This window comes from Amblyomma maculatum, chromosome 4 (genome assembly GCF_055883805.1).
Source record: "Amblyomma maculatum isolate TAMU_Amacu chromosome 4, ASM5588380v1, whole genome shotgun sequence".
Taxonomy (NCBI): domain Eukaryota; kingdom Metazoa; phylum Arthropoda; class Arachnida; order Ixodida; family Ixodidae; genus Amblyomma; species Amblyomma maculatum.
In genome coordinates this window covers 137,081,009-137,099,192 of record NC_139347.1, presented here as the reverse complement: position 1 = coordinate 137,099,192, position 18,184 = coordinate 137,081,009, and the positions used below count along the sequence as shown (strand labels likewise).

The 18,184-nt window shown below is 52.1% G+C and overlaps 8 non-coding genes and 1 pseudogene across 8 annotated transcripts; all 9 read left to right on the top strand.

Annotated features, from left to right (window-relative positions):
- Positions 1-2,854: 2,854 nt before the first annotated feature.
- On the top strand, positions 2,855-2,973 carry LOC146192865 (5S ribosomal RNA). Its single transcript, XR_014707031.1, has one exon. It is a non-coding gene; the product is annotated as a 5S ribosomal RNA (ribosomal RNA).
- Positions 2,974-3,545: 572 nt separating this feature from the next.
- On the top strand, positions 3,546-3,664 carry LOC146192864 (5S ribosomal RNA). Its single transcript, XR_014707030.1, has one exon. It is a non-coding gene; the product is annotated as a 5S ribosomal RNA (ribosomal RNA).
- A 572-nt stretch (positions 3,665-4,236) lies between these two features.
- LOC146192863 (5S ribosomal RNA) lies at positions 4,237-4,355 on the top strand. The gene has a single exon (XR_014707029.1). It is a non-coding gene; the product is annotated as a 5S ribosomal RNA (ribosomal RNA).
- Positions 4,356-10,135: 5,780 nt separating this feature from the next.
- LOC146192862 (5S ribosomal RNA) lies at positions 10,136-10,254 on the top strand (annotated as a pseudogene).
- Positions 10,255-10,823: 569 nt separating this feature from the next.
- LOC146192861 (5S ribosomal RNA) lies at positions 10,824-10,942 on the top strand. Its single transcript, XR_014707028.1, has one exon. It is a non-coding gene; the product is annotated as a 5S ribosomal RNA (ribosomal RNA).
- Positions 10,943-11,510: 568 nt separating this feature from the next.
- LOC146192860 (5S ribosomal RNA) lies at positions 11,511-11,629 on the top strand. Its single transcript, XR_014707027.1, has one exon. It is a non-coding gene; the product is annotated as a 5S ribosomal RNA (ribosomal RNA).
- Positions 11,630-12,202: 573 nt separating this feature from the next.
- On the top strand, positions 12,203-12,321 carry LOC146192859 (5S ribosomal RNA). The gene has a single exon (XR_014707025.1). It is a non-coding gene; the product is annotated as a 5S ribosomal RNA (ribosomal RNA).
- A 572-nt stretch (positions 12,322-12,893) lies between these two features.
- On the top strand, positions 12,894-13,012 carry LOC146192858 (5S ribosomal RNA). Its single transcript, XR_014707024.1, has one exon. It is a non-coding gene; the product is annotated as a 5S ribosomal RNA (ribosomal RNA).
- Positions 13,013-13,585: 573 nt separating this feature from the next.
- Positions 13,586-13,704, top strand: LOC146192857 (5S ribosomal RNA). Its single transcript, XR_014707023.1, has one exon. It is a non-coding gene; the product is annotated as a 5S ribosomal RNA (ribosomal RNA).
- Positions 13,705-18,184: the final 4,480 nt, after the last annotated feature.

Here is an 18,184-nt window from a genome sequence, read left to right as displayed (position 1 = left end):
CCTGTCGGATCCATGCACACTGTCCTGTATAGTCGGAAGGCGATACATACGCCGGATGGACAACATCCATCGTTGCGGCCGAATCGCGCAGTACCTTGCAAGGCTTCCCGTTGACTACTAGGTCATGCAGGTAGGGTTCTAAAAGCTGCATATTTTCATCGCAGTCCCTGACATACGAGAAAGCAATCTTTTCTTTCCGGCAGTTGACGGCAATGTGACCCTGCTCATTACACCTAAAGCATGTGAGCGGCTTCCTAGCCTCAAGCTTATTCTTTGTGTTCTGCACGTTGGTCACTTCCCCACTTTTCTCACTGCCGTCCTTTCTAGGGAATTTGCCTGAAGAAACCTTCATTTCTTCGTTTCCAATTCTAGCAAAGTGCCTTTCCTGACGGTTTTTCATACTGAACTTGGGATTGCGGGGCCTATCCACTGCTGGGTTGCTGAATTGTCGGCGCGAAGCATACTCCTCAATAAGTTCGGCAGCTTCAGTTGCCGACTTAATTTCGCCTCGGTCCTGTAACCAATTTCTTTCTTTTTCTGGGAGGCAGTTATAAAACTGCTCCAAAAGAATTTGCTCGACTACAGCGTCCCTATCACTGTAGGAATCTGTGCTCTTTAGCCACTCGCCCAAATTAACTCTTAAATTGTACAGGAATTCAGGGTAACTCTCGTCCCTGGACTTAGTAGCTTTCCGAAAACGTTGTCTGAACGCCTCGGCGCTAAGCCTATACTTTCTCAGAAGGCAAGCTTTGACCTTCTCGTAGTTGTCCGCGTCCTCCTTGCTTAGCCGCGCGACAACCTCCGCTGCCTCGCAGGGCAGAACCGTCAATAATCTCTGAGACCAAGTGTCTCGCTGGAAGGACAGTTTTTCGCAGGTTCGCTCAAAGTTAGCCAGATACAGACCGATATCCCCTGATATCACATATGGCTGCATGTACTTTGACATCTTGAAATCTGCCTCCTTGTTGAGAAGAGGTACCGCTAGCTGGGGACAATTGCCCGACCTCTTGCTCAACTCTAGTTCTAATTTCCGGAGCTCAATTTCTTGGTCCAGCTTTTTTGCTTCTCTTTCACGCTTCTTTTCCTCTTTTTCCCACTCACGTTCGCGCTCCCTTTCCTCTTTTTCCCTCTCAAGTTCACGCTCACGCCTCTTTTCCTCTTTTTCCCGCTCTTTCTGCTCTTTTTCCCGCTCCTTCTGCTGTCTGAGCTGTTCCTTTTTTTGACCGATGAGGTTCCATGCTTCACTGAGCTCCTCATCATCGGCTCCCAAATCTGTGATTGCCTTTATAATCAAAGGTTTTCGTGCCAAACCACTTGTATCAATTCCCAATTCCTCACACAATTGCAACAGTTCCGGTTTCTGCAGCTTTTGTAGGTCCATGATCGCTCCGAGTGTCGGCTACTTCCAAAACAACAGTGCAAACTACCAAACCTAAAGGCGTTTCCACACTCTCTTTACCAGTTCTAAAATCTAACCCTGTTCTAGAACCTGGTCCACATCAGAAGAAAAGCCAAGCACTCACCCACACATGCGATCGATGTTCCGAGCTGCCCTCTTGTTGGCCGATTGTTGCTCCTGCTTGTTGCTTGAGATGCCACCTCCGATCACAAGGTGTTGTGGCTTGTAGCTTCAGATCCACCTCCAATCACCAGATGTTGTGGCTTGTAGATTCAGATCCCACCGCTGGTCACCAGTTGTCGTGACGCTGGGGCTATGTCGACCCGGCCTTCACTTGGTAGCGAGCAGAGACTCGGGGTTGAAGAAGGACTGAATCTTCGAAGTTGGTAAAATATGTACAAGCAGGTTTACTGGCACTTTGAGAAAACGTATTTACAATATTTACACGAAAAAGAAGGGTACATCAGCAAAATGACAAGCGTTAAGAGTTCATAGCGAGAAGCGACTGGATGAGCCGTTTACCCAGGGCCCAGAGCGACATTTCGTGCTCTGCAGCGTCCTTAAAAACCCCCTATGTCCAGCCCCTCTCTGAAGATGCTGACCAACCAAATCCAGGGCACGCCCCTCAGGTATCGGCATCCAATCGAACACATCACTGCACTGATGGTCTGAAGCACTGACTGGTCCGGCATTCATTCGTTGGGCGTGATCACTTGTTGGCGGGAAAAGCTTGGGAACGGCGAGGAGAGGAGGTACATTTCTATTCTTCAGCAAAGAAACCACAGGCTGGTTCTGGGGGTTTTACTTCTCAGAAACCCGAGTGCACGTGGCGCCGCATAGGGCTCCCAACATGGTCCCTTTTCGACAATTGCAAATCTTTCCTGCATTCCCGGGAAATCACTTAATGGCCGTATGAGTCATGCTCTTCTCTTGTCCTGCACGTCAGCGGACATGTCACTCTGTCGTCTCCTTTGGATAGGAGGCATTCATCACTGGAGGATAGCACTTCTCGACTGGAAGGGTGAACAAAAGAAAGCACTTCCTGCTATTTCCCGCAGGGGGACGTTTCTTTGTGTTTTTCCAGACGTTCTCTTGACAGGGCCAATTTGGCATTTGCAGGTTGTCCACAAAGCAAAACATGCTTACAAAACAGGATTCCTGGAAACAGGCTCACTTAGAGCCAATGGACCATCACCACATATTCACAAAACTTTTCCATGCCCACAGGCGAACAATAGAGCGCGCAAATGCGGATGCTTGGTCGTAACATCGCCGCTCTCGCACTGCTCTTCAATTTTTGTAGTGCCAACGCGTGCTCGGTTCGTCAGAATGGTTGGAAACAGCTCAGAACATGTAAATGAACACTCGGTGCCTCATAACAAAGACAGCGCTTAGCTGCATGTGTAGTCAGAGGCGTTAAAACAGTACATAAGCCTCTCGAAACGACTGTTTCTCGCCATCGGCCATACCATGCTGAATACGCCGGTTCTCGTCCGATCACCGAAGCTAAGCAGCATTGGGCTCGGTCAGTACTTGGGAGGGAGACCACCTGGGAACACCGAGTGCTGATGGCACTTCTTTTGTTTTTGTTTTCTCCCAGCCCGCAGCTGGCTTCTTCATTTTTTTTTCTCCCTGTCACTTTGGCGTCGCAAATTCCACTGGCTGCTGATGAGCCGAGCAGGCCGGGTCACGTTTATTTGTGTGTCGATTCAATCATCACTTTACGCGCATGCACGGAGAGATGCGACGCGCATATGTATACGGTGCAGAATTACTCGAGGCGATCGCGTGCGTGGCTTCTCGGTGTCAGTTTGACGCGTACGTGCCTCATTCACCAGTTTGCAGTGCAATTTTCACAGTTTTTGAGACCATTTGGCGTGGCCACAAGCGCACAGTTCGGGCTCATCGGCGCCCGGACTGCAGTCCGTGCACCCTGCATCCATGTGTAAACAACTCGCGATCGCCGCTCTCGCACTGCTCTTCAATTTTTGTAGTGCCAACGCGCGCTCGGTTCGTCAGAATGGTTGGAAACAGCTCAGAACATGTAAATGAGCACTCGGTGCCTCATAACAAAGCCAGCGCTTAGCTGCATGTGTAGTCAGAGGCGTTAAAACAGTACATAAGCCTCTCGAAACGACTATTTCTCGCCATCGGCCATACCATGCTGAATACGCCGGTTCTCGTCCGATCACCGAAGCTAAGCAGCATTGGGCTCGGTCAGTACTTGGGAGGGAGACCACCTGGGAACACCGAGTGCTGATGGCACTTCTTTTGTTTTTGTTTTCTCCCAGCCCGCAGCTGGCTTCTTCATTTTTTTTTCTCCCTGTCACTTTGGCGTCGCAAATTCCACTGGCTGCTGATGAGCCGAGCAGGCCGGGTCACGTTTATTTGTGTGTCGATTCAATCATCACTTTGCGCGCATGCACGGAGAGATGCGACGCGCATATGTATACGGTGCAGAATTACTCGAGGCGATCGCGTGCGTGGCTTCTCGGTGTCAGTTTGATGCGTACGTGCCTCATTCACCAGTTTGCAGTGCAATTTTCACAGTTTTTGAGACCATTTGGCGTGGCCACAAGCGCACAGTTCGGGCTCATCGGCGCCCGGACTGCAGTCCGTGCACCCTGCATCCATGTGTAAACAACTCGCGATCGCCGCTCTCGCACTGCTCTTCAATTTTTGTAGTGCCAACGCGCGCTCGGTTCGTCAGAATGGTTGGAAACAGCTCAGAACATGTAAATGAGCACTCGGTGCCTCATAACAAAGCCAGCGCTTAGCTGCATGTGTAGTCAGAGGCGTTAAAACAGTACATAAGCCTCTCGAAACGAATGTTTCTCGCCATCGGCCATACCATGCTGAATACGCCGGTTCTCGTCCGATCACCGAAGCTAAGCAGCATTGGGCTCGGTCAGTACTTGGGAGGGAGACCACCTGGGAACACCGAGTGCTGATGGCACTTCTTTTGTTTTTGTTTTCTCCCAGCCCGCAGCTGGCTTCTTCATTTTTTTTCTCCCTGTCACTTTGGCGTCGCAAATTCCACTGGCTGCTGATGAGCCGAGCAGGCCGGGTCACGTTTGTGTGTCAATTCAATCATCACTTTGCGCGCATGCACGGAGAGATGCGACGCGCATATGTATACGGTGCAGAATTACTCGAGGCGATCGCGTGCGTGGCTTCTCGGTGTCAGTTTGACGCGTACGTGCCTCATTCACCAGTTTGCAGTGCAATTTTCACAGTTTTTGAGACCATTTGGCGTGGCCACAAGCGCACAGTTCGGGCTCATCGGCGCCCGGACTGCAGTCCGTGCACCCTGCATCCATGTGTAAACAACTCGCGATCGCCGCTCTCGCACTGCTCTTCAATTTTTGTAGTGCCAACGCGCGCTCGGTTCGTCAGAATGGTTGGAAACAGCTCAGAACATGTAAATGAACACTCGGTGCCTCATAACAAAGACAGCGCTTAGCTGGATGTGTAGTCAGAGGTGTTAAAACAGTACATAAGCCTCTCGAAACGACTGTTTCTCGCCATCGGCCATACCATGCAGAGTCTCCCCGTCGCACTCGGAGGGAGAGGTCATGGAGAAAACGGGCTCCTCAGGAGCGGCCGGCGCGTACGCGCCAAACCAGTTTTCCCCGGCGCCCCATGGTTCTGCCTTCGTCCCGGAGTACAGGATTTTGCTGCCAACGCTACCAACAGGCAAGCTGAGTGAAAACTCTATTTTCTTGCACTGTGATCCATCTGTGCGTCCATACAAAATCGATGATGTCGCGGCGGCGCTCTCGGAATCCATTGACATGATGACTGTTACCAATCTAGGAGTTTTCCAGTTTAATCATGTTTGGATGCTCACTTTCAAGACTCCACATGACATGGAAGTGTTAAGTGCTAAGGCCGAAATATTTGTCAAGAACAAGAGATGTCTGGTTATTAATCCAAATCAGCAGGAGAAAGATGTGAAAGTCCACTGGATCCCGCCCCAAATCCCAGACGAGGTGCTAATACACCATTTTCAGCGCTTCGGTGATGTGAAAGGGGTGCGACGCGAAAAGTGGCGCCGCCCGGGCCTGGAGCATATCGGTTCAAGCACGCGAATAGTTCAGATCGCGCCACGGGAACCGACATCACTCGATGAGATACCCCACCAGGTGACTATCTATGGCTGCCCGGTCCTGATCTCCGTGCCCGGCAGAGCGCCGCTTTGTTTGAGATGTCGACAGACCGGACACCTACGCAGGCAGTGCAAAGCTCCCTGGTGTCAGGCCTGTCGCTCCATCGGACACCGCGAGGAAGACTGCACGCAGTCTTATGCAGCCAGAACGAAGCGGGGGGTTGCGAAGCAACCATTGGACGATTTCATGGACGCAGAGGACATGGAAAAAATTGCGACTACCATGGAATCGCCACCAGACAGCGAAAGTCCGGCGGTTGCATTTACCGAAGCCTCCATTTTTTCCCCACAAGAAGTAGCGACCCCAAATCCCGGAGAGGCTGGGTCTCCTTCTCTCCCTGATGGACAGGCCTGCAGCAGCGCGAACTCGGAAGCGGCCGCCGTGCAGCAGGAGGAGCGAACCGAGACGCTGGACGAACCCAGCACCATAGATGCCACTGGGATCAGGGAGGTCGATGAACCTGCAGCCCTCTCGAACGAGTTCGACCTCGAGGGGCCTCAGGGACCGGAATCAGATAAGTCGGTCTCTAAACAACAGGACCGCCGACAACTTGAGAGAGAGGAAGGGGGAAACACGGAGGGAACGACAACGGAAGGAAGGCGAACTGCGGAAAGAAACAGAGACGACAGGTCCGACAAAACCAACACCAACCCCACCGATGCCATTGACGAGCCCAATGTCAAGGAGGGGAAGAGAGAAGGCCGCCGCGTGACGAGAAAAGCCCTTGCAGCCGCCAGCCACCCTTGCGAGGTGGAGAGGGGTACTTCGGTAGGCGGTAGCGGGGGCCGCATGCCACATGTCCGGTAAGCTTTCCCCCCACAATGGATCCCTCCCAGCTGTCGCTTAAAGTGGCCACCATTAACGTGGTGAGCCTTATAAAAACAAAAAGGAAAAGATGGCTTCTCGATTTAATTAATGAAAACAGCGTTGACGTTGCTCTTTTACAAGAAACCAAAATTTCCAGTGCGGACGATGCTAAATTCTTCGTTCGTTACTTTGGAGCTCAATTCTGGTGTTTCCATACAATCACGACATCAAGGGCAGGAGGCACCGCCATTCTCATTAGGAAAAAAGATAACGTCACCATTGTTGACTGCGAGCTGGGAGAGGATGGGCGCTTTTGTCTCGTTGATGCCCTTGTGGGGAGGGAGCTGACTCGCTTTGTGTGTGTCTATGCCCCGAATGAGACAACGGCACGGTCCGAGCTCTTTCGATCTCTCCGTCCTTTTCTTCTTGTCCCCGGAATCGTATACTTCGGAGGTGATTTTAACTGCGTACTCAGCACGAGTGATAGAGCGGGCGGGGGAGGCGGTGTGGATGCGTCGGCGCGGGTGTTAAGAGAGGTCCTTCGAGATTCTGACCTGGTGGACGTGGCGCTCGGACGAACGGGATCGACTGCGCGCTACACCCGCTGGCGCGGCACAGCGCAGGCTCGCCTCGATCGCATCTATGTCTGCGGTGAGGCGCTCCAACGCGTCCGCAGCTACACCGTCTCTCCTGTGTGTTTCTCTGACCATGGCCTGGTCTCGTGCGTGTTGGGTGCCTTAACATGTCGAACAGGAAAAACAGTGGAAAGACGATGGATAATGAACTCGACTATCCTTTGCAACGAAGAGTTCTTAGATAAAGTAAATAAGGATATTGCTAGGCTTAAGTCTGGGTCGGTTAATGCAGTAGAGTGGGAGTTATTTAAAACAAAAGTTAAAACCATTGCCACAGAGATCGGAACAAAAATTGCCGCGTCCGCTAAAGCTAAAATCCGGCACCTCACAGGCACCCTTCAGGGCCTTGTCGAGGCCAACGAAGAGATGCCGGGAGAATTTTCTGCTGACATTCGGAAAGTTAAAGAGGAACTTCGATCAGAACTGGAACGGCGTTATTGGGGCGCACTCGTCCGCAGTCGAGAGCAAAGAGTCCAGTACGAGGCGCAGCCATCAAAGCTCTTTTGTGCCTTCGAACGGGAGCAGGCTGCACGGGTTACTATAAGGGAGGTTATTAACAGCGGCACCACTGCGCGAGGGCATGGCGAGGTGGCGCAGGCCTTCGATGAATACTATTGCAAGCTTTTCCAGGCTGGAAAACCGCTGGATCCCGTGCCATCCGAAGTCCTGAGCGAACTGCCCAAAGTTCCTCAGGAGATTAGGGAGGCAACAAACTCCTCATTGACTGCTGACGAGATAGAGCGCGTAATTGCAAAACTCCCTAAGAATAAGTCACCCGGACCGGACGGCATAACAGCCGAATTTTACCAATGCTTTAGAAGTGAACTCAGCCCAATTCTAGCGGAGGTGTTCGCGGATATAAGGAAACGAAAACTTCTCCCGCCTTCTATGCGGCGCAGCAATTTAGTCCTGATTCCTAAGAAACCTTCCCCCGAATCAACCCCCGACGTAGCCGATTTCAGGCCAATCAGTCTTCTTTCCACGGACTATAAGATTCTGGCTAGAGCTCTCGCTCGTCGACTCGAGACCGCCCTCAGCACTGTGGTGGGAGAGCATCAAACATGCGGCTTCAAAGGGCGCTCCATAAATACCAACTTACATCGCATGAGGACGGTCCGCGAGGCGGCGGATGTGGGGCTCCTTCCCTTGGCCATTCTCCAGATCGATTTGAGAAAGGCGTTTGATCAGGTTGACCGGGCTTTCCTCTTTTCTCTCCTTCAGCAGTGCGAAGTAGGTGACGACATAATAGATTGGCTCAAAATTTGTTACACTGAAATTAGTACTGCAATCGTCCTTAACGGTATACCAGGCGCGCCGATACAGGTGAATAGATCAGTACGACAAGGGTGTCCGATGTCGCCTGTTCTCTTCACCTTGTATCTGGAACCTCTATGTCGCATGGTTCTTGCGTCTAAAACCATCAAGGGTCTAGATCTTGGCGGCCAAGAACTGCGCGTCCTCGCATACGCGGACGATGCAGCCTTCATTTGCACCTCCCAACAACAAGTGGGGGAGGTGATTCGATTGGCAAACTCCTTCTGTCAATTTTCTGGAGCCGAACTAAATTTAAACAAATCGCAAGGCGCCTGGTTGGGAGACTGGAGAGGGAAGCCCCGCCAACTCTTTGGAGTAGAATGGACCGAAAAAATTGACGAATATCTAGGCGTTAATCTAGATATTAGCAAAGCGATCATGAACAGATGGCAACCCAAACTAGTTGCCGCTGAAAGGAAGCTAGACCCATGGCGGCCGAGACACATAGCCATGTTCACGAGAGCCTATGTATGCAACGCGGTGGTCTACCCGGCGGTACTATACTCAGCCAGAGTGACCACAATCGACAGGGGCTCCGTGGGTAGGCTACACAGATCATGGGCAGTCTTCGTTTGGCGCTCTACGGCAGAGCCCATGCGCCGAAGCAATCTCTTCTGGGGCATGGAGCGAGGCGGACTGGGCTTAGTGAACGTAGAACTTAAACTTGTAGTCCAAAGGCTCATTTTCTTTCGAAGCCAAAAGGATAATTTTCTTCGCGCGGCCACTCAGTATCTAGGCTCGGCGCACTTGGCCCCTTGGTTGGCCACAACTAAGCCAATAGGTAACGGCATGAGAGCCACAGCCTTCTACAAGGAGATAGCGCAGTCCCTGGCGCTGCTGCAAGGGCTTTTTTCGTGGGAGTACCTGCTCGCAGTAAAACCGAGAAAGCTTTACTGGGACTTGCTGGCACAATTTCTGCAACCTCCATTATATCGACAACCACCCATAGGGGTGGGCAAGAATGATGTCCTCAAGCGAGTCAGGAAGCTGCCCGTTCCAACAGGCTCCAAGGATTTCTTCTTTCGTTTCCACACAGGAGTTTTGCCCGTGAAAGCTCGTCAGGAAGAGCGGGGTTTCTTCCTACCATGGGGCGCAAACTGTCTCCTGTGTGGCCGACGGGAGACCACTCAACATGTATTTATGGAATGCAACACGGCGCACATCTTCTGGGACGAAGTAAGGGGATTTTTCGCCACTGATTTCGAAGTGACATGGCCAGGGCTCTTGTGTCTCGACGCGTCTTGTGATCGACCAGAACTTCGAGACATTGTGATAGTGCTTGCGTTGCATGCCCTCTGGCGTGCGCGCGTGGATGTGGTGGAGTGCGTGCGTTGGCCGAAACCAGCGTGGCGGCACCTATTGGACAAAACAGAGTGGACAGTGAGTGCACTGGAGTCCTCTGGCACCGACGAAAACCTGCAGGAGGAACTACAGCGAGGCTGCCGCGCTGTGATGGTCTTCAAGACACGCCAGTACGAACGGTTTGGGTGCCGCTGATGCTTTACGCTGCGTTGCACAAGTGGCGTTTTTTTTTTTTTTTTTTTTTTTTTGTGGGTTTTTCTCTCTACTTTTCTGGTTTCCCCCTTTGTCCTTTAGTGGCGGCTCATTGTAGGCTTATATGTTACACTTTTTCTGACCCTTTCTTGCCAGACCTCTGGACATAATTTTTTATTGTCCTTAATGTCCCCTCACGCTTCCTATGGCCGACGTTGACACTAGAAGCAATCAATGCACTCGGCTATTGGCTGAGTTGCTGCCTTGTACATATATGTGTAAATAAAGGTTTTTGTTACTGAAAAAAAAAAAAAAAAAAAATCGGCCATACCATGCTGAATACGCCGGTTCTCGTCCGATCACCGAAGCTAAGCAGCATTGGGCTCGGTCAGTACTTGGGAGGGAGACCACCTGGGAACACCGAGTGCTGATGGCACTTCTTTTGTTTTTGTTTTCTCCCAGCCCGCAGCTGGCTTCTTCATTTTTTTTTTCTCCCTGTCACTTTGGCGTCGCAAATTCCACTGGCTGCTGATGAGCCGAGCAGGCCGGGTCACGTTTGTGTGTCAATTCAATCATCACTTTGCGCGCATGCACGGAGAGATGCGACGCGCATATGTATACGGTGCAGAATTACTCGAGGCGATCGCGTGCGTGGCTTCTCGGTGTCAGTTTGACGCGTACGTGCCTCATTCACCAGTTTGCAGTGCAATTTTCACAGTTTTTGAGACCATTTGGCGTGGCCACAAGCGCACAGTTCGGGCTCATCGGCGCCCGGACTGCAGTCCGTGCACCCTGCATCCATGTGTAAACAACTCGCGATCGCCGCTCTCGCACTGCTCTTCAATTTTTGTAGTGCCAACGCGCGCCCGGTTCGTCAGAATGGTTGGAAACAGCTCAGAACATGTAAATGAACACTCGGTGCCTCATAACAAAGACAGCGCTTAGCTGCATGTGTAGTCAGAGGCGTTAAAACAGTACATAAGCCTCTCGAAACGACTGTTTCTCGCCATCGGCCATACCATGCTGAATACGCCGGTTCTCGTCCGATCACCGAAGCTAAGCAGCATTGGGCTCGGTCAGTACTTGGGAGGGAGACCACCTGGGAACACCGAGTGCTGATGGCACTTCTTTTGTTTTTGTTTTCTCCCAGCCCGCAGCTGGCTTCTTCATTTTTTTTTTCTCCCTGTCACTTTGGCGTCGCAAATTCCACTGGCTGCTGATGAGCCGAGCAGGCCGGGTCACGTTTGTGTGTCAATTCAATCATCACTTTGCGCGCATGCACGGAGAGATGCGACGCGCATATGTATACGGTGCAGAATTACTCGAGGCGATCGCGTGCGTGGCTTCTCGGTGTCAGTTTGACGCGTACGTGCCTCATTCACCAGTTTGCAGTGCAATTTTCACAGTTTTTGAGACCATTTGGCGTGGCCACAAGCGCACAGTTCGGCTCATCGGCGCCCGGACTGCAGTCCGTGCACCCTGCATCCATGTGTAAACAACTCGCGATCGCCGCTCTCGCACTGCTCTTCAATTTTTGTAGTGCCAACGCGCGCTCGGTTCGTCAGAATGGTTGGAAACAGCTCAGAACATGTAAATGAACACTCGGTGCCTCATAACAAAGACAGCGCTTAGCTGGATGTGTAGTCAGAGGTGTTAAAACAGTACATAAGCCTCTCGAAACGACTGTTTCTCGCCATCGGCCATACCATGCTGAATACGCCGGTTCTCGTCCGATCACCGAAGCTAAGCAGCATTGGGCTCGGTCAGTACTTGGGAGGGAGACCACCTGGGAACACCGAGTGCTGATGGCACTTCTTTTGTTTTTGTTTTCTCCCAGCCCGCAGCTGGCTTCTTCATTTTTTTTTTCTCCCTGTCACTTTGGCGTCGCAAATTCCACTGGCTGCTGATGAGCCGAGCAGGCCGGGTCACGTTTATTTGTGTGTCGATTCAATCATCACTTTGCGCGCATGCACGGAGAGATGCGACGCGCATATGTATACGGTGCAGAATTACTCGAGGCGATCGCGTGCGTGGCTTCTCGGTGTCAGTTTGACGCGTACGTGCCTCATTCACCAGTTTGCAGTGCAATTTTCACAGTTTTTGAGACCATTTGGCGTGGCCACAAGCGCACAGTTCGGGCTCATCGGCGCCCGGACTGCAGTCCGTGCACCCTGCATCCATGTGTAAACAACTCGCGATCGCCGCTCTCGCACTGCTCTTCAATTTTTGTAGTGCCAACGCGTGCTCGGTTCGTCAGAATGGTTGGAAACAGCTCAGAACATGTAAATGAACACTCGGTGCCTCATAACAAAGACAGCGCTTAGCTGCATGTGTAGTCAGAGGCGTTAAAACAGTACATAAGCCTCTCGAAACGACTGTTTCTCGCCATCGGCCATACCATGCTGAATACGCCGGTTCTCGTCCGATCACCGAAGCTAAGCAGCATTGGGCTCGGTCAGTACTTGGGAGGGAGACCACCTGGGAACACCGAGTGCTGATGGCACTTCTTTTGTTTTTGTTTTCTCCCAGCCCGCAGCTGGCTTCTTCATTTTTTTTTCTCCCTGTCACTTTGGCGTCGCAAATTCCACTGGCTGCTGATGAGCCGAGCAGGCCGGGTCACGTTTATTTGTGTGTCGATTCAATCATCACTTTGCGCGCATGCACGGAGAGATGCGACGCGCATATGTATACGGTGCAGAATTACTCGAGGCGATCGCGTGCGTGGCTTCTCGGTGTCAGTTTGACGCGTACGTGCCTCATTCACCAGTTTGCAGTGCAATTTTCACAGTTTTTGAGACCATTTGGCGTGGCCACAAGCGCACAGTTCGGGCTCATCGGCGCCCGGACTGCAGTCCGTGCACCCTGCATCCATGTGTAAACAACTTGCGATCGCCGCTCTCGCACTGCTCTTCAATTTTTGTAGTGCCAACGCGCGCTCGGTTCGTCAGAATGGTTGGAAACAGCTCAGAACATGTAAATGAACACTCGGTGCCTCATAACAAAGACAGCGCTTAGCTGGATGTGTAGTCAGAGGTGTTAAAACAGTACATAAGCCTCTCGAAACGACTGTTTCTCGCCATCGGCCATACCATGCTGAATACGCCGGTTCTCGTCCGATCACCGAAGCTAAGCAGCATTGGGCTCGGTCAGTACTTGGGAGGGAGACCACCTGGGAACACCGAGTGCTGATGGCACTTCTTTTGTTTTTGTTTTCTCCCAGCCCGCAGCTGGCTTCTTCATTTTTTTTTTCTCCCTGTCACTTTGGCGTCGCAAATTCCACTGGCTGCTGATGAGCCGAGCAGGCCGGGTCACGTTTATTTGTGTGTCGATTCAATCATCACTTTGCGCGCATGCACGGAGAGATGCGACGCGCATATGTATACGGTGCAGAATTACTCGAGGCGATCGCGTGCGTGGCTTCTCGGTGTCAGTTTGACGCGTACGTGCCTCATTCACCAGTTTGCAGTGCAATTTTCACAGTTTTTGAGACCATTTGGCGTGGCCACAAGCGCACAGTTCGGGCTCATCGGCGCCCGGACTGCAGTCCGTGCACCCTGCATCCATGTGTAAACAACTCGCGATCGCCGCTCTCGCACTGCTCTTCAATTTTTGTAGTGCCAACGCGTGCTCGGTTCGTCAGAATGGTTGGAAACAGCTCAGAACATGTAAATGAACACTCGGTGCCTCATAACAAAGACAGCGCTTAGCTGCATGTGTAGTCAGAGGCGTTAAAACAGTACATAAGCCTCTCGAAACGACTGTTTCTCGCCATCGGCCATACCATGCTGAATACGCCGGTTCTCGTCCGATCACCGAAGCTAAGCAGCATTGGGCTCGGTCAGTACTTGGGAGGGAGACCACCTGGGAACACCGAGTGCTGATGGCACTTCTTTTGTTTTTGTTTTCTCCCAGCCCGCAGCTGGCTTCTTCATTTTTTTTTCTCCCTGTCACTTTGGCGTCGCAAATTCCACTGGCTGCTGATGAGCCGAGCAGGCCGGGTCACGTTTATTTGTGTGTCGATTCAATCATCACTTTGCGCGCATGCACGGAGAGATGCGACGCGCATATGTATACGGTGCAGAATTACTCGAGGCGATCGCGTGCGTGGCTTCTCGGTGTCAGTTTGACGCGTACGTGCCTCATTCACCAGTTTGCAGTGCAATTTTCACAGTTTTTGAGACCATTTGGCGTGGCCACAAGCGCACAGTTCGGGCTCATCGGCGCCCGGACTGCAGTCCGTGCACCCTGCATCCATGTGTAAACAACTCGCGATCGCCGCTCTCGCACTGCTCTTCAATTTTTGTAGTGCCAACGCGCGCTCGGTTCGTCAGAATGGTTGGAAACAGCTCAGAACATGTAAATGAGCACTCGGTGCCTCATAACAAAGCCAGCGCTTAGCTGCATGTGTAGTCAGAGGCGTTAAAACAGTACATAAGCCTCTCGAAACGACTGTTTCTCGCCATCGGCCATACCATGCTCCTCCCCGTCGCACTCGGAGGGAGAGGTCATGGAGAAAACGGGCTCCTCAGGAGCGGCCGGCGCGTACGCGCCAAACCAGTTTTCCCCGGCGCCCCATGGTTCTGCCTTCGTCCCGGAGTACAGGATTTTGCTGCCAACGCTACCAACAGGCAAGCTGAGTGAAAACTCTATTTTCTTGCACTGTGATCCATCTGTGCGTCCATACAAAATCGATGATGTCGCGGCGGCGCTCTCGGAATCCATTGACATGATGACTGTTACCAATCTAGGAGTTTTCCAGTTTAATCATGTTTGGATGCTCACTTTCAAGACTCCACATGACATGGAAGTGTTAAGTGCTAAGGCCGAAATATTTGTCAAGAACAAGAGATGTCTGGTTATTAATCCAAATCAGCAGGAGAAAGATGTGAAAGTCCACTGGATCCCGCCCCAAATCCCAGACGAGGTGCTAATACACCATTTTCAGCGCTTCGGTGATGTGAAAGGGGTGCGACGCGAAAAGTGGCGCCGCCCGGGCCTGGAGCATATCGGTTCAAGCACGCGAATAGTTCAGATCGCGCCACGGGAACCGACATCACTCGATGAGATACCCCACCAGGTGACTATCTATGGCTGCCCGGTCCTGATCTCCGTGCCCGGCAGAGCGCCGCTTTGTTTGAGATGTCGACAGACCGGACACCTACGCAGGCAGTGCAAAGCTCCCTGGTGTCAGGCCTGTCGCTCCATCGGACACCGCGAGGAAGACTGCACGCAGTCTTATGCAGCCAGAACGAAGCGGGGGGTTGCGAAGCAACCATTGGACGATTTCATGGACGCAGAGGACATGGAAAAAATTGCGACTACCATGGAATCGCCACCAGACAGCGAAAGTCCGGCGGTTGCATTTACCGAAGCCTCCATTTTTTCCCCACAAGAAGTAGCGACCCCAAATCCCGGAGAGGCTGGGTCTCCTTCTCTCCCTGATGGACAGGCCTGCAGCAGCGCGAACTCGGAAGCGGCCGCCGTGCAGCAGGAGGAGCGAACCGAGACGCTGGACGAACCCAGCACCATAGATGCCACTGGGATCAGGGAGGTCGATGAACCTGCAGCCCTCTCGAACGAGTTCGACCTCGAGGGGCCTCAGGGACCGGAATCAGATAAGCCGGTCTCTAAACAACAGGACCGCCGACAACTTGAGAGAGAGGAAGGGGGAAACACGGAGGGAACGACAACGGAAGGAAGGCGAACTGCGGAAAGAAACAGAGACGACAGGTCCGACAAAACAAACACCAACCCCACCGATGCCATTGACGAGCCCAATGTCAAGGAGGGGAAGAGAGAAGGCCGCCGCGTGACGAGAAAAGCCCTTGCAGCCGCCAGCCACCCTTGCGAGGTGGAGAGGGGTACTTCGGTAGGCGGTAGCGGGGGCCGCATGCCACATGTCCGGTAAGCTTTCCCCCCCACAATGGATCCCTCCCAGCTGTCGCTTAAAGTGGCCACCATTAACGTGGTGAGCCTTATAAAAACAAAAAGGAAAAGATGGCTTCTCGATTTAATTAATGAAAACAGCGTTGACGTTGCTCTTTTACAAGAAACCAAAATTTCCAGTGCGGACGATGCTAAATTCTTCGTTCGTTACTTTGGAGCTCAATTCTGGTGTTTCCATACAATCACGACATCAAGGGCAGGAGGCACCGCCATTCTCATTAGGAAAAAAGATAACGTCACCATTGTTGACTGCGAGCTGGGAGAGGATGGGCGCTTTTGTCTCGTTGATGCCCTTGTGGGGAGGGAGCTGACTCGCTTTGTGTGTGTCTATGCCCCGAATGAGGCAACGGCACGGTCCGAGCTCTTTCGATCTCTCCGTCCTTTTCTTCTTGTCCCCGGAATCGTATACTTCGGAGGTGATTTTAACTGCGTACTCAGCACGAGTGATAGAGCGGGCGGGGGAGGCGGTGTGGATGCGTCGGCGCGGGTGTTAAGAGAGGTCCTTCGAGATTCTGACCTGGTGGACGTGGCGCTCGGACGAACGGGATCGACTGCGCGCTACACCCGCTGGCGCGGCACAGCGCAGGCTCGCCTCGATCGCATCTATGTCTGCGGTGAGGCGCTCCAACGCGTCCGCAGCTACACCGTCACTCCTGTGTGTTTCTCTGACCATGGCCTGGTCTCGTGCGTGCTGGGTGCCTTAACATGTCGAACAGGAAAAACAGTGGAAAGACGATGGATAATGAACTCGACTATCCTTTGCAACGAAGAGTTCTTAGATAAAGTAAATAAGGATATTGCTAGGCTTAAGTCTGGATCGGTTAATGCAGTAGAGTGGGAGTTATTTAAAACAAAAGTTAAAACCATTGCCACAGAGATCGGAACAAAAATTGCCGCGTCCGCTAAAGCTAAAATCCGGCACCTCACAGGCACCCTTCAGGGCCTTGTCGAGGCCAACGAAGAGATGCCGGGAGAATTTTCTGCTGACATTCGGAAAGTTAAAGAGGAACTTCGATCAGAACTGGAACGGCGTTATTGGGGCGCACTCGTCCGCAGTCGAGAGCAAAGAGTCCAGTACGAGGCGCAGCCATCAAAGCTCTTTTGTGCCTTCGAACGGGAGCAGGCTGCACGGGTTACTATAAGGAAGGTTATTAACAGCGGCACCACTGCGCGAGGGCATGGCGAGGTGGCGCAGGCCTTCGATGAATACTATCGCAAGCTTTTCCAGGCTGGAAAACCGCTGGATCCCGTGCCATCCGAAGTCCTGAGCCAACTGCCCAAAGTTCCTCAGGAGATTAGGGAGGCAACAAACTCCTCATTGACTGCTGACGAGATAGAGCGCGTAATTGCAAAACTCCCTAAGAATAAGTCACCCGGACCGGACGGCATAACAGCCGAATTTTACCAATGCTTTAGAAGTGAACTCAGCCCAATTCTAGCGGAGGTGTTCGCGGATATAAGGAAACGAAAACTTCTCCCGCCTTCTATGCGGCGCAGCAATTTAGTCCTGATTCCTAAGAAACCTTCCCCCGAATCAACCCCCGACGTAGCCGATTTCAGGCCAATCAGTCTTCTTTCCACGGACTATAAGATTCTGGCTAGAGCTCTCGCTCGTCGACTCGAGACCGCCCTCAGCACTGTGGTGGGAGAGCATCAAACATGCGGCTTCAAAGGGCGCTCCATAAATACCAACTTACATCGCATGAGGACGGTCCGCGAGGCGGCGGATGTGGGGCTCCTTCCCTTGGCCATTCTCCAGATCGATTTGAGGAAGGCGTTTGATCAGGTTGACCGGGCTTTCCTCTTTTCTCTCCTTCAGCAGTGCGAAGTAGGTGACGACATAATAGATTGGCTCAAAATTTGTTACACTGAAATTAGTACTGCAATCGTCCTTAACGGTATACCAGGCGCGCCGATACAGGTGAATAGATCAGTACGACAAGGGTGTCCGATGTCGCCTGTTCTCTTCACCTTGTATCTGGAACCTCTATGTCGCATGGTTCTTGCGTCTAAAACCATCAAGGGTCTAGATCTTGGCGGCCAAGAACTGCGCGTCCTCGCATACGCGGACGATGCAGCCTTCATTTGCACCTCCCAACAACAAGTGGGGGAGGTGATTCGATTGGCAAACTCCTTCTGTCAATTTTCTGGAGCCGAATTAAATTTAAACAAATCGCAAGGCGCCTGGTTGGGAGACTGGAGAGGGAAGCCCCGCCAACTCTTTGGAGTAGAATGGACCGAAAAAATTGACGAATATCTAGGCGTTAATCTAGATATTAGCAAAGCGATCATGAACAGATGGCAACCCAAACTAGTTGCCGCTGAAAGGAAGCTAGACCCATGGCGGCCGAGACACATAGCCATGTTCACGAGAGCCTATGTATGCAACGCGGTGGTCTACCCGGCGGTACTATACTCAG